Genomic DNA, 13,860 nt, shown 5'->3' on the forward strand with positions numbered 1-13,860 from the left:
ACCCATGTAAGGCATTATGCGCACTTTGTTGATGCTGTGCCTGATGATGAAGAATTATGGCAGGGTCCTTTGTAATGGGTTGGAAGCATTCAACAACCTGCTCGTTGCGCAATTCGCATTGTGTGACGCCTGGTTACAGAATTCGGGTTGTGCTACGCTTGGTGCTTATTTTACTCTTCTACCACGCTATATTGCATACGCTAATGTGGTTCCTTCCCGACATGAAGCCTGTATAGGACCTTTTAGCAAAGCAGTTTCAAGCACCGGTATGGCTCAGAGGTTGAATACTGGGCTCCCCCGCAGAGGACCCAGGTTCGAACCTCGTTCCATCCTGGAATTTTTTTCTTATTTAGTTTTTTTTTCTTATTTCGAGCGATACTGGTTACGGACACCGGCGGCGGCGGCGGCGGACAACTACGGCGCCAAAAACGGCCGGTGAAATGATCTCATAACAGCTTTCGCTGTAAAAGCGCACTCCTCACTGTGAACCACGCGCCTTTCGTGCGTCAGTGAAACCTGTGTGCATGCATTTAGGTATTAATATATCCGGACCATGCTCTTCCCAATTCTCTCGTTCAGCTTGATTTTAAAAATTTAGCTGTTCTGTAACACACGCCAAGCCCGACGCTCTCTCTCTCTCTCTCGTTCTTTTTTATTGAGGCATGTTTTGCTAAAACGGCCACAATCGGTCTCAATATCCACAATGCATTGGTCACAATGACTACGAGTGCCGTTTGCTAACACTTCTAGGGCTAGATCAGACACACACACCATAAATACAATCATATAGCCACTACCACCTCCAAAAAATGATAAACAAACAAAAAAAAAACGGACGGAAGCAGAGGCACCGCGGTAGCTGATTGGTCCACAGATAATCACTCACGTAATACGGAAGACTCGGTTCCACCTACGGAAAGTTGTTTCTTCACCCCCTTTTTGTTTTATGTGTTTCTGCCGTTTCCGCATAAACGCTTTAAAGAGACAGCCGTTCATTTTTGTTTTTCTTTTTGTTTTTCTACGCTTCCTGCGACTCCACTATCTGCCGGTTTCCTGTAGTCGCATTGCACCAGTCCATCTTGGTCCTCTTCCCGCACGTCACCGAAAATACTTAAATTTCCAGGAACACTCCTGCGCGCCATGTGTTGTACTACTGTGGCAAGAACAACTTCGACAACCCCCGACGCAACCCTCGGCTTGGGTGGAGAGCAGTGACCGACTCAGTTGAGTCAGACAAGAAGCCCGTCAGCAAAAAGCGAAAGGCAGAAGTGGTGTGGAGGAGGGAGCAGGGTCTGGAAAACGGGCACGCCGCCACGAGCGTGGCTTGCAGCGTGACGCACGAGCTGGGACCGGTTTTCTCGAGCACCTCGTGCGCATGGGCGGCGAGGCGGAGCAGCCACTAATCGGTTCGTCGTCGCATAGACTCTCGGACGTCCGTTATCACATACTATACAGATAGAACCGTTGCGCAAGCACGTGTAGCGTTCTGGGAAACTGCGCCGCCGTGTCGGCCTGCTAGCTCAGTCGGTTAGAGCGTCGTGCTAATAACGCGAAGGTCGTAGGTTCGATCCCTGCGCAGGCCAATCTTTCTTTTTTAAATGCGAAGCATTTCTTAGCGAACTTTTTCTTGCTCTTTCGAGTTCTCGATATGGGGTCGCTGAACAGTAGTCGGGCCTGCTAGCTCAGTCGGTTAGAGCGTCGTGCTAATAAAGCGAAGGTCGTAGGTTCGATCCCTGCGCAGGCCAATCTTTTTTTTTTCTTGCTCTTTCGAGTTCTCGATATGGGGTCGCTGATGGTTGAGAGAAAGGACATTGCAATCCTATCAAGAAATGAAAATGACAAATGCATGGCACAGGCATATGTTCGGTATTTGAAATGGGGCACAGTAGTCGGGCCTGCTAGCTCAGTCGGTTAGAGCGTCGTGCTAATAACGCGAAGGTCGTAGGTTCGATCCCTGCGCAGGCCAATCTTTTTTTTTCTTGCTCTTTCGAGTTCTCGATATGGGGTCGCTGATTGCAATCCTATCAGCAAATGAAAATGACAAATGCATGGCACAGGCATATGTTCGGTATTTGAAATGGGGCACAGTAGTCGGGCCTGCTAGCTCAGTCGGTTAGAGCGTCGTGCTAATAACGCGAAGGTCGTAGGTTCGATCCCTGCGCAGGCCAATCTTTCTTTTTTTCTTGCGCTTTCGAGTTCTCGATATGGGGTCGCTGATGGTTGAGAGAAAGGACATTGCAATCCTATCAACAAATGAAAATGACAAATGCATGGCACAGGCATATGTTCGGTATTTGAAATGGGGCACAGTAGTCGGGCCTGCTAGCTCAGTCGGTTAGAGCGTCGTGCTAATAACGCGAAGGTCGTAGGTTCGATCCCTGCGCAGGCCAACCTTTCTTTTTTTCTTGCTCTTTCGAGTTCCTCGATATGGGGTCGCTGATGGTTGAGAGAAAGGACATTGCAATCCTATCAACAAATGAAAATGACAAATGCATGGCACAGGCATATGTTCGGTATTTGAAATGGGGCACAGTAGTCGGGCCTGCTAGCTCAGTCGGTTAGAGCGTCGTGCTAATAACGCGAAGGTCGTAGGTTCGATCCCTGCGCAGGCCAATCTTTCTTTTTTTCTTGCTCTTTCGAGTTCTCGATATGGGGTCGCTGATGGTTGAGAGAAAGGACATTGCAATCCTATCAACAAATGAAAATGACAAATGCATGGCACAGGCATATGTTCGGTATTTGAAATGGGGCACAGTAGTCGGGCCTGCTAGCTCAGTCGGTTAGAGCGTCGTGCTAATAACGCGAAGGTCGTAGGTTCGATCCCTGCGCAGGCCAATCTTTTTTTTTTCTTGCTCTTTCGAGTTCTCGATATGGGGTCGCTGATGGTTGAGAGAAAGGACATTGCAATCCTATCAACAAATGAAAATGACAAATGCATGGCACAGGCATATGTTCGATATTTGAAATGGGGCACAGTAGTCGGGCCTGCTAGCTCAGTCGGTTAGAGCGTCGTGCTAATAACGCGAAGGTCGTAGGTTCGATCCCTGCGCAGGCCAATCTTTTTTTTTTTCTTGCTCTTTCGAGTTCTCGATATGGGGTCGCTGATGGTTGAGAGAAAGGACGTTGCAATCCTATCAACAAAAGAAAATGATAAATGTATGGCACAGGCATATGTTCGGTATTTGAAATGGGGCACAGTAGTCGGGCCTGCTAGCTCAGTCGGTTAGAGCGTCGTGCTAATAACGCGAAGGTCGTAGGTTCGATCCCTGCGCAGGCCAATCTTTCTTTTTTTCTTGCTCTTTCGAGTTCTCGATATGGGGTCGCTGATGGTTGAGAGAAAGGACATTGCAATCCTATCAACAAATGAAAATGACAAATGCATGGCACAGGCATATGTTCGGTATTTGAAATGGGGCACAGTAGTCGGGCCTGCTAGCTCAGTCGGTTAGAGCGTCGTGCTAATAACGCGAAGGTCGTAGGTTCGATCCCTGCGCAGGCCAATCTTTCTTTTTTTCTTGCTCTTTCGAGTTCTCGATATGGGGTCGCTGATGGTTGAGAGAAAGGACATTGCAATCCTATCAACAAATGAAAATGACAAATGCATGGCACAGGCATATTTTCGGTATTTGAAATGGTGCACAGTAGTCGGGCCTGCTAGCTCAGTCGGTTAGAGCGTCGTGCTAATAACGCGAAGGTCGTAGGTTCGATCCCTGCGCAGGCTAATCTTTCTTTTTTTCTTGCTCTTTCGAGTTCTCGATATGGGGTCGCTGATGGTTGAGAGAAAGGACATTGCAATCCTATCAACAAATGAAAATGACAAATGCATGGCACAGGCATATGTTCGGTAATTGAAATGGGGCACAGTAGTCGGGCCTCCAGTAGGACGGACAACATTTGATGTTATTTATTCTATGTGTTTGTGATGTGGTTTATGTCTGGAAGCAGGCAATAAAGCAAAAAAAAAAGGCCTGCTAGCTCAGTCGGTTAGAGCGTCGTGCTAATAACGCGAAGGTCGTAGGTTCGATCCCTGCGCAGGCCAATCTTTCTTTTTTTCTTGCTCTTTCGAGTTCTCGATATGGGGTCGCTGATGGTTGAGAGAAAGGACATTGCAATCCTATCAACAAATGAAAATGACAAATGCATGGCACAGGCATATGTTCGGTATTTGAAATGGGGCACAGTAGTCGGGCCTGCTAGCTCAGTCGGTTAGAGCGTCGTGCTAATAACGCGAAGGTCGTAGGTTCGATCCCTGCGCAGGCCAATCTTTTTTTTTTTCTTGCTCTTTCGAGTTCTCGATATGGGGTCGCTGATGGTTGAGAGAAAGGACATTGCAATCCTATCAACAAATGAAAATGACAAATGCATGGCACAGGCATATGTTCGGTATTTGAAATGGGGCACAGTAGTCGGGCCTGCTAGCTCAGTCGGTTAGAGCGTCGTGCTAATAACGCGAAGGTCGTAGGTTCGATCCCTGCGCAGGCCAATCTTTCTTTTTTTCTTGCTCTTTCGAGTTCTCGATATGGGGTCGCTGATGGTTGAGAGAAAGGACATTGCAATCCTATCAACAAATGAAAATGACAAATCCATGGCACAGGCATATGTTCGGTAATTGAAAAGGGGTAAAGCAGTCGGGCCTGCTAGCTCAGTGGATTCCACTTCCGGCCACGACAGTGAACGGACGTGCCATCATGTGCTCCCGTGTAGGGGCGGTTTCAGCGGCTCGTGTGGGCCGCGGTATCAGGTGTACCGAAAAGCCAGGCGAAGATTTCCAGGTTGTTCTGCCTCATTTGCCTTCAGGTGATTCTGTTTTGCACACGGTTTTTTTGCATGGCAATTTAAAAGCCAGACCGTATCGAGTGGAGCATGTCCGAGACAGCCTTGCTCGTCTTTCGCTGCTGCCGGAAGTGGTCGCCCTTGGGGCATACCAAATGAATCACCTGTGGGCAGTGACGTTCAAGGATGATGAAGGCAAAAAGAAGATGCTGGCGGCGGAGTCATTCGACGTCAAGGACCATCGCTGTATGAATAAACTTTATTGAAGAATTAGAGTACGTGGCTAATCCCGGGTGGAGCCCTCTTGTAGAGCCCCACTGGCCACGGCGGCTCGCCGGGCCTGGTCTAGGGTCACCAGTTGGCTCCCCAGTGCCAGCTCGGAAAGCCGTGCCTCCCAAGACCACGTTGTGAGTATTTGTAGTGAGCGCACCAACCTAGATACTGCATTGGTGATTGACCCCCGTGACCGTGGTGTGCGGCTAAAGCTATACTGGTTGCTTCATGGGGTGCCGGACGAAGACGTGCGAGTTGCCTTGTCGCCTTTCGGAAAAGTCACCGAAATAAGCAGAGACAAGTGGAAGGTCCAGGGTTGCAGTGACAAAGGGTCAACTACCCGCTCGGTTACAATGAAACTGCATGTGGGCGTTACTGTGGACGACCTGCCACACCAACTGCGTGTTGCGGAAGACATGGCGCTCGTCGTCATTCCTGGCAGAGCACCGCTCTGCCTCCGATGCCGGGGCATCGGGCACATTCGACGGGACTGCCGCGTGCCGCGTTGTGGGGTTTGTCGTCGCTATGGCCACGATGACTCTCACTGCGTGCGGTCATACGCCAGCGTTACAGGGCCAAGCCGAACGGATGAAGTCTCTGAGCACCTGATGGACGCCGCGGACGCCGAAGAAGCGAGCAGGGAGGACGACAATGTGGAAATGCCTGTAAAGCCCCTTGAACCTTCTTCAGGAGCCGCACAGGAAGGGACCAGTGAAAGCGACAAGCCCCTTGTTGCGCCAGGAACGAAGGCAGAGAAAAAAGCAGGAGACGACGACGCGAAAGCCGCGAGCGAGTCATCGGCAGCTGCGCGAGAGGTCGGCCCGGGTGCAACGGACGTCGAGATGACCGCGGCAGGAGCCATCGCTTCAAAGCGGGCTCGTGAGGCATCTGACAGCACAGGAAACGTGGGCACGTCAGGCACCGGAGAACCTCCAAAAAAGACAGCGACTGGTCGGCGGCCTACCTTGAAACCAAGGCCAAACCTGCCGCCTGACCGTGGGGAGACCCCAACGCCGCCTCCGCCTTAGCGGAGGAGACGTTCCAGAGGAGCACAAGGACCCACTGCTGCGACGTGAGTAGGACACCCGGCCAAGCAACCATCACGAAATGGCGACTAACTTTAAACCTAATATGCGCGTTGCGACGTTGAATGCAAGGGGACTGTGTTCACGCAGGAGGCAATGCCAGATTAGTCGCATTCTTTTGGAAAACGACGTAGACCTTTTGGCTGTACAAGAAACTAAAATGGAAAGTGAAGAACAAACGGAGCAAATGGTTCAAGTTTTTCGCCCTAGGTACAATGTATGCGTTTGTCATGCTGTGGGGCGGTCAGGAGGTTGCGTCGTTTTCATTCGTAGTAGCATCGCGGTTGTTGAAAATGTGTCCACCTGCGATAGCGGTAGGCTGGTTGTGTGTGATTTTATTTTTTCTGGAATGCCTTGGCGTGCCGTGTGCATTTATGCACCGAACAGAGCGCACGAACGGGAAGAATTTTTACGGCGGTTGAGGGGTTTTTAAAAACAGAAAGAAGTGTTGTGTTCCTAGGAGACTTTAATTGTGTCTGTAGAGCTGAAGATAAAACGACGAATATCAGTGTGCGTGATAGAAGCGCAGAGTTGTTGAGCGCAATAGTGACCGAGAGAGAACTGGAAGATGTCGGTTACGTAATGACGCGAGAGGGCCAAGTACGGTACACGCATTTTCAAGGTCAGTCGCATGCAAGGTTAGACAGAATATATTTGTCGGCGAAGTTGGTACCTCTATGCTCATCCTATGAAACGCAGCACCTTAGTTTTAGTGATCATTGTATGGTCACGGTTAATATTGGCGAAAAACGAAAGGCTGCGACGTTTAATTGGTTTCTATGGAAATTTAATGAAAAGCTACTGCAAGATGAAGTATTTGTCACGAAAACCAAAGAATGTCTTACAAATGCCCTTCGTTTAGAAACCAACAACTTCATGTCTGTGTGGGAGCAGTTTAAGTGTGACGTAAAGATGGTTGCCATCGAAAGAGCCTGTGTATTACGTCACAAGGAAAGGCAACAAGAGAAGCAGTTACAAAGTGAGCTGGATTACATGTTAAGCGTAGAAAACGAAGCGCCGGGAAAGTTCAAAAAAGAAATAAAGGAGGTGAAAGCAAAGCTCGAATTTATCGACGGAGATAAGTACCGCGGAGCAATGATAAGAGCACGCACTGAACGATTGTGGATGGGCGAAACGCCCACTAAGCGAGTGCTCAGTGAAGAAAAGAAACATGCAGCAAACAAAGAGATAACTGAAATACGGTATCGCAATCACACTACACGTGATCGTGCAGAGATAAATCTTGCCTTTGTTGAGTTTTACACGGAACTTCTGAGCAATAAAATTAACGACCCCAAGCGCTTCAAAGAGGACTTTCTGGCCCTTATGCCAAGATTGGAAGACTCTGAGAGGGAGTTAATAGAAGCAGAAATTACGGTGGCGGAAATTGAAGCAGCTATAGACGGTCTAAGTAACGGCAAGTCACCGGGGCCGGACGGCCTGGGTGCTGCCATATACAAACATTTTAAGACAGGAATGGCAGTAGCATTACATCGAGTTATCACAGAATGCTATGAGAAGAAACAGGCACCTCACTCATTTAGGACTGCTCACGTAGTATTGATACCCAAAACTGATGATCCTGCAAAGTTAATTTCAGTAGAGTCTTATCGGCCCATTAGTCTGACCAACACCGACTATAAAATATACATGAAGGTGTTAGCTACACGGCTCCAAAGTGTTATCACGTCCCTAGTCGGCCCACACCAGACATGTGGTATTAAAGGCAGAACCATCTTCACGAACATACACATAGCCAGAAGTATCCTGGAATGCTGTGACGCAATGCATGACCGCGTGGCCATGATTCAGCTAGATCTGCATAAAGCGTTTGACAAAGTTGTACACGAAGTTTTGTTTTTATTGTTGGAGCATGTGAATGTTGGATCTGTTATTACCGAAGGTGTTAAAATGGTGTACCATGAGTGTACGGCTAAGTTAGTAATCAATAAAGAATTAACTGCTTCTATTCCAGTGCGCTCGAGCGTGAAACAAGGATGTGCTCTGTCGCCTCTCCTTTTCGCGCTATACTTGGAGCCATTTTGTTTACGTATGCTTGCAACCCCTAGTGTAAGAGGGTATTCCTTTTTGAGTAGTGAAACCAGAATATTAGCCTATGCTGACGATATTGCCGTGTTCTGCACTGACAAAGAAAGTGTGCAAGAAGTTGTAAGAATAGCTACAGATTTCTGCGCAACGACCGGTAGTGCAATCAGTTGGCCAAAGTGCCTTGGCTTTTGGCATGGCAATTGGCAGAGCACGCCTGAGGTTTATTGTAAAATGAATTGGAAAATCACGCCGGGAAAGTACCTCGGCGTTCCTTTAGACCATTACCGGAATGCTACTGAGTACTGGTCTGAGGAAAACAAACGCATCAAAAATTGTACCGACAAGTGGGGTGGCCGCAATTTCTCGATGTTTGCAAGAGCGTCTGTTTGCAATGTATTTTTGATTGCCAAAGTTTTTTATGTTCTGCAAGTGTTAACCATGACCCGAACTTCGGTTCAGAAAATGCACCGAGTATTCGCGACCTATATATGGGGATCGCAGTGGGAGCGCACGAGCCGGTGCAATTTATTTCATAAGGTGAAAAATGGTGGCCTAGGGCTATTGCATCTCTTTCTTAAACAGCTGGTGAGCAGATTCGTTTTTGTTCGGGATCAAACTGATATTTTTTTGAGAACTGTGATCCAAGCGCGATTGCAGAATCCCCTACCTGATTTTGTTGTGTCGTCCTTTTCTTTTGGAGCTGGACCGCTGAGTCCTTATTTGCGTGAAGTTGTTTCGTCTACACGCCTGCTCAAGGAAAGATTTTCTTATGAATACTTGTCTGATGTCACCAAAAAGAAACTGTATCGTGATCTTCGGGATGTGTTTTTGCCAGTACCATTATATCGAGCTCCGTACAGGCTGGGTCCTGAGCGCGATGTGTTAAAGCGTGTTAAAAGAATGCCGGTTAGACCCTCAGTCAAAACCTTCTTTTTTCAGGTGCATACCGGCACTCTCCCTGTGTTGCCATGGTTACAAAGTAAAGGGCTCTTTGTACCCTGGTCAGTGAACTGTTTAATATGCGGGAAACCAGAAACGATAGAGCATATTTTCCTCGATTGCCACGATGCTGTATTCTTGTGGGATGTGCTACAACGGACTCTAAAAAAAGAATTACCTATTAGCGCATTCGGAATTCGCTTTCTTCCATGTGCAGGTACAGGGGAAGTGCCGAGTGACATGCTAATGTTGCTTTGCATGCATAGCGTATGGAAGACAAGAATGGATATCCGACATGCTCATATAGAGGCTCACTCAGCAAGGGACTATTTTGTTGAGAGTATGTTGTACACACGAGACTTGTTCAATGCACAGCCTGAACCTCCAGAGTGGCTACCTTTACTTGATCAATTGGCTTCTGTGAAGCCTTTTTAAAGCATACGCGCTGGCTAAGCTAAGCCAGTGCTTTTATAAAATGTATATATTCTGTATGTGATCATTTTGGTTGTGGTTGTAAAAAGCAATAAAGAAAAAAAAAAAAAAAGGCCTGCTAGCTCAGTCGGTTAGCGCGTCGTGCTAATAACGCGAAGGTCGTAGGTTCGATCTCTGCGCAGGTGAAATTTTTTTCTTGCTCCGATAGTTTAAGTTCTTTTATTTGAAGAAAGCACGGACGAATATTTAATCGCAATTTAATAAATATGCTGGTGGAGGCAAGAATTGTCAGCATAAATCCTTTGGAAATCTTGTATTTTTTTCGATTTCGGCATGCTAATTTGCATTTGAATAGGAGCCTTCCCCTGATGCGCTCGCTTTACCGCCACATATGCCAAAAAACAGTCGAAAAAGCTGAGGCCCTTATCAACCATGACTAGGCTCAATTTTTGTCTGACGTCACACCTCGCAGCGATGTACCTACCATGTGTATAAGAGCCCTAATTCGGAGCTGATGGCGTTTGCATCACCGCAGCATATGTCCAAAAGCAGTCGAAAATGTTGAGGCCCTTATCACTCATGATAAGGCTCAACTTTTGTCTGACGTCACACCTTGCGGCTATGTGCCTACCATGTGTATAAGAACCTTAATTGCGGGCTGAAGGTTCCCCTAAAGGGCTTGCTTTGCCGCAACATATGTCCAAAACAGTCGAAAAAGTTGAGGCCCTTATCACCCATGATAAGGCTCAACTTTTGACTGACGTCACACCATGCAGCGACGTGCCTACCATTTGTACAAGAACCTTTATTCCTAGCTGAACGTCCCCCTGATGCGTTGCTTCACCGCAACATATGTCCAAAGCAGTCGAAAATTTTGAGGCCCTTATCACCTATGATAAGGCTCAACTTTTGACTGACGTCACACCATGCAGCGATGTGCCTATACCATGTGTACAAGAACCTTAATTGCGAGCTGAACGTCCCCCTGATGCGTTTGCTTCACCGCAACATATGTCCAAAGCAGTCGAAAAAGTTGAGGCCCTTATCACCTATGATAAGGCACAACTTTTTTGTGACGTCACACCTTGCAACGATGTACAGGGTCGACCACATCTAAGCTGAACATCTCATTAGTATTCAAACCGGTAAAACTAGAACGTTTCTTATACTTCACGAGCGCAATGCCTAGAACGTCTAATCATGGTGTCGACAAACACAGTAATGATTTTCCGAATTATGCATTAAACAACAGCTTCAATGAGGTCTTGAATACTAATGAGGTGTTCAGCTTAGATGTGGTCGACCCTGTACCCATCATGCATATCTTTCGTTCCACAGGTGTCAGAAACGGCGCAATAGATTTTCCCACGGTCTGCATTGTTGGGAAGCCAACTTCTTTTTGTGACTGATGGAGAGGGTGTCGCAGTTGCTCGCTGTCAATGCGACTCTCTCTCTCTCTCTTCGCCATATAGCTGTTCTGTCTGAGGATCGCACGTAGTAGCAGGTCATACAAAACACGATATTTGGTGTGACGTCAGACAAAAGTTGAGCCTTATCATGGGTGATAAGGCTCCAACTTTTTCGACTGCTTTTCGACATCTGTTGCGGTGAAGCGAACGCTTCAGGGGAAGGCTCCTGTTGAAATGCATGTAAACTGACCAAGCATGCGCACCATACCAGAAACTCCAAGAAAAAGGAGGCAAGGAGAGGTTTGCTTGATTAAAGGAACTGTCATCAATATCACATAGATTCGTTAACCTCCGGACAATAAGCAGGATTTGCCGCAAGGTAAGGTTTTTCAGTACAATCCCTGCATAGTTGTGCTGTTTACAGTATGATAAACTAGCAGGCTTTGAAGGTAGTTTCGATAAAGCTATATATAAACAGAGTCGAGTACTGTGGGTTTCTAAAATGCGTAAGCACTTTTATGCCGACTAAACGAGAAAACTGTGTATGTCCCTCTGTCACGTAAGACGAATTGCTTAAAAAATATTTAAAAACTTTTTTCGTCGGCGTTGAGTTTTGAACCTAGGACCATATGCTCCAAAAACGAGTGTCTTACCTACCGGGCTAGTCACGAACGCTTTGAAGGCCAGTGTCTTAACGAGTAGCCTACACAACCACGCTTGCAGAATGGGAATACATCTGAACCATATGAATGCGTTGTCCCGGCGTTACAAAAAAAAAGAAGAAGAAGAAGACGTGTTTTTCAGCTGTCCCCTATAGTCCAACATAGAGTATCGTAAACATATCAGGAAAATTTAATGCCATACACGTGTTTTGATGATATCGAGATGGGCCTTTCGTTAGACCGTTCGACACGCTGATGAGCACTGAATAACAAGAAGAAAAAGGCCGTACTGATGCGGTGAGAAAACAACGTTCCAGGGAAGACCCTCAATGAAAGACATTCCTGCTGTAAAACCATGCGCTTACGCATCAATTAGACAATTCAAAAAAGGAGATTCATCTTGAATGCCTAAAAATTCCTGATCTGCAGCCCAGTCGTCGATTTGCTTCACGAAATTACTGCAATGGAGCTGAAATGCGAAAGCAGCACTGTGGCTTCTGCCCCTAGCTTTCAACCGGGCGTCCTTCAGGACCCCCTCTTTGGGGTCATGAAGCTTCACCGCCACAACCACCACCGCTGTGGCGTTATTCAGATGAAGCCTAACGATGACCGTGTCATTCTGCTTATCAGTTAGCCTTACCTTCGTAATTGAACATAGTGAGAAGGGGTTTTGTTTTCTGCCTGTCTTTCAGTGTTCCACACAACAGTGCTGCTCCGACTGCTCTTGCCTGCATCTGACGGACGAGGCTTCCCCCTCCCGAAGGGAAACCTGCTCCACCAAGCGTGACAAGGGTGGCGGCGGCGGGTGTGATGACCTTTCGTGTACAGCGGCGCCTTCGGGGATAGCGGATCCCCCCTTCGCTGTTTCCTTGCTGCTGCATTCGATGCACTACAGTCAGCGCACGCTTTACAACGCTCGCGGAGGGCGCGCGCACGGCAGCACCCCACCCCACCAGACAGCCGCGCCTCTCAACCCGGTCCAAACTCAACACCCTCGCGTTCTTGTCGAGTGCTCGCGGCCGCCGTGCGTCTTCTTCCGTCATCATTTTTTTCCTTTTTCCATTGCGTTTCCGCACACCGCTATGTCCCTCTCCCGCCCACTGTTCCGGCAGCTGACAGTGGCACACTGTCGCACAGGAAGAGGCGACACCCCCCTCCAACACGGATGCGTACCGCTTCTTGCATATCATCTTTTCTTATTTCTTTCAACCGTTCCTTTTACCTTGCTATCCCTTTTTATTTCTTTCACCACAGCGTTTTCTTGCCCACAGGCTCTTGTGCAAGAGAACAAGCGTTCTTTTAACATTGCGTCGCTTAAAGTGCCAGTAGATCTAAGGATCTACGCCTAAACGTCATCGTCTAGCTTTGCTGAGATTACATCTGCCGAAACAAGTAAAGGGACATAGTGAGTCAAGAACTAGTGACCACACTTCCCGTACCCTTCTTTCTCCTCACCCGTTTACTTACGATGAAGCACTTAGAGAACGCCTGATGGCTGTAAAAGCTTACGCAACCCGAAGACACAAGAGAGAAATAAGCGTCCATATTTTCGTTACGTTCATTTAGCCTTATAACGAAGCGACCTAAGGACAGTGGACGACCCAGCATCAAGACACGTGGACGATGCGCTGTCACCACCTCAATTACGGCTTCGGCTTTCATATGCCATCCGCGTGCGTGAAATCACAGTAGTGGAAGTAAACATAGCAAGGCCGCATGCCGTCACTTAACCAGCCTTCGCAAGTCAACTCTCCATGAAGTCATTCCCTCCCTTTGCCTTCTCCCATATACCTCAATAAAGCTGGTCGATCACACAATAACGGACTTCGCAGAGTACTTTCTAAACTGATAAAATAGCCCCATCTACAGATAGGGACCCATCAAACAACACACCATTCGTGGGGTGTAATTAATGGCCCTTACATCGGCCATTAGGACACCGTACATCAAGCGACTGGGTGAAGGATATAAAAGAAATTACTGGCCTGCGCAGGGATCGAACCTACGACCTTCGCGTTATTAGCACGACGCTCTAACCGACTGAGCTAGCAGGCCAGAGTGGCGAGCGCGTCTTCAAACATTGTGCACATGCCTACGGTATACATTCGGTACCCGTAGATAAAATGGCCCTTACATCTGCCATTAGCACATCTTACACCAAGCGACTGGGCGAAGGATATATAAAAAAAAAAAAATCCGGCAGATCCCACGCATTGTGGGAATCGATGTAATGCGAAG

The 13,860-nt window shown here is 47.7% G+C and overlaps 1 protein-coding gene and 16 non-coding genes across 18 annotated transcripts in view; 15 read left to right on the plus strand and 2 right to left on the minus strand.

Moving 5' to 3' along the window:
- LOC119393794 (ras-related protein Rab-8A) overlaps positions 1-13,860 on the minus strand; it is a 118,633-nt gene that overhangs the window by 28,241 nt on the left and 76,532 nt on the right. The window lies entirely within an intron of this gene.
- On the plus strand, positions 1,510-1,583 carry Trnai-aau (transfer RNA isoleucine (anticodon AAU)). The gene has a single exon. It is a non-coding gene; the product is annotated as a tRNA-Ile (tRNA).
- Positions 1,672-1,745, plus strand: Trnai-aau (transfer RNA isoleucine (anticodon AAU)). The gene has a single exon. It is a non-coding gene; the product is annotated as a tRNA-Ile (tRNA).
- Positions 1,893-1,966, plus strand: Trnai-aau (transfer RNA isoleucine (anticodon AAU)). Its single transcript has one exon. It is a non-coding gene; the product is annotated as a tRNA-Ile (tRNA).
- Positions 2,095-2,168, plus strand: Trnai-aau (transfer RNA isoleucine (anticodon AAU)). The gene has a single exon. It is a non-coding gene; the product is annotated as a tRNA-Ile (tRNA).
- Trnai-aau (transfer RNA isoleucine (anticodon AAU)) lies at positions 2,317-2,390 on the plus strand. Its single transcript has one exon. It is a non-coding gene; the product is annotated as a tRNA-Ile (tRNA).
- Positions 2,540-2,613, plus strand: Trnai-aau (transfer RNA isoleucine (anticodon AAU)). The gene has a single exon. It is a non-coding gene; the product is annotated as a tRNA-Ile (tRNA).
- Trnai-aau (transfer RNA isoleucine (anticodon AAU)) lies at positions 2,762-2,835 on the plus strand. The gene has a single exon. It is a non-coding gene; the product is annotated as a tRNA-Ile (tRNA).
- On the plus strand, positions 2,983-3,056 carry Trnai-aau (transfer RNA isoleucine (anticodon AAU)). The gene has a single exon. It is a non-coding gene; the product is annotated as a tRNA-Ile (tRNA).
- Trnai-aau (transfer RNA isoleucine (anticodon AAU)) lies at positions 3,205-3,278 on the plus strand. Its single transcript has one exon. It is a non-coding gene; the product is annotated as a tRNA-Ile (tRNA).
- Positions 3,427-3,500, plus strand: Trnai-aau (transfer RNA isoleucine (anticodon AAU)). The gene has a single exon. It is a non-coding gene; the product is annotated as a tRNA-Ile (tRNA).
- Trnai-aau (transfer RNA isoleucine (anticodon AAU)) lies at positions 3,649-3,722 on the plus strand. Its single transcript has one exon. It is a non-coding gene; the product is annotated as a tRNA-Ile (tRNA).
- Positions 3,966-4,039, plus strand: Trnai-aau (transfer RNA isoleucine (anticodon AAU)). Its single transcript has one exon. It is a non-coding gene; the product is annotated as a tRNA-Ile (tRNA).
- Trnai-aau (transfer RNA isoleucine (anticodon AAU)) lies at positions 4,188-4,261 on the plus strand. The gene has a single exon. It is a non-coding gene; the product is annotated as a tRNA-Ile (tRNA).
- Positions 4,410-4,483, plus strand: Trnai-aau (transfer RNA isoleucine (anticodon AAU)). The gene has a single exon. It is a non-coding gene; the product is annotated as a tRNA-Ile (tRNA).
- On the plus strand, positions 9,664-9,737 carry Trnai-aau (transfer RNA isoleucine (anticodon AAU)). Its single transcript has one exon. It is a non-coding gene; the product is annotated as a tRNA-Ile (tRNA).
- On the minus strand, positions 13,604-13,677 carry Trnai-aau (transfer RNA isoleucine (anticodon AAU)). Its single transcript has one exon. It is a non-coding gene; the product is annotated as a tRNA-Ile (tRNA).

Source organism: Rhipicephalus sanguineus, chromosome 5, assembly GCF_013339695.2.
Source record: "Rhipicephalus sanguineus isolate Rsan-2018 chromosome 5, BIME_Rsan_1.4, whole genome shotgun sequence".
NCBI classification, from domain to species: domain Eukaryota; kingdom Metazoa; phylum Arthropoda; class Arachnida; order Ixodida; family Ixodidae; genus Rhipicephalus; species Rhipicephalus sanguineus.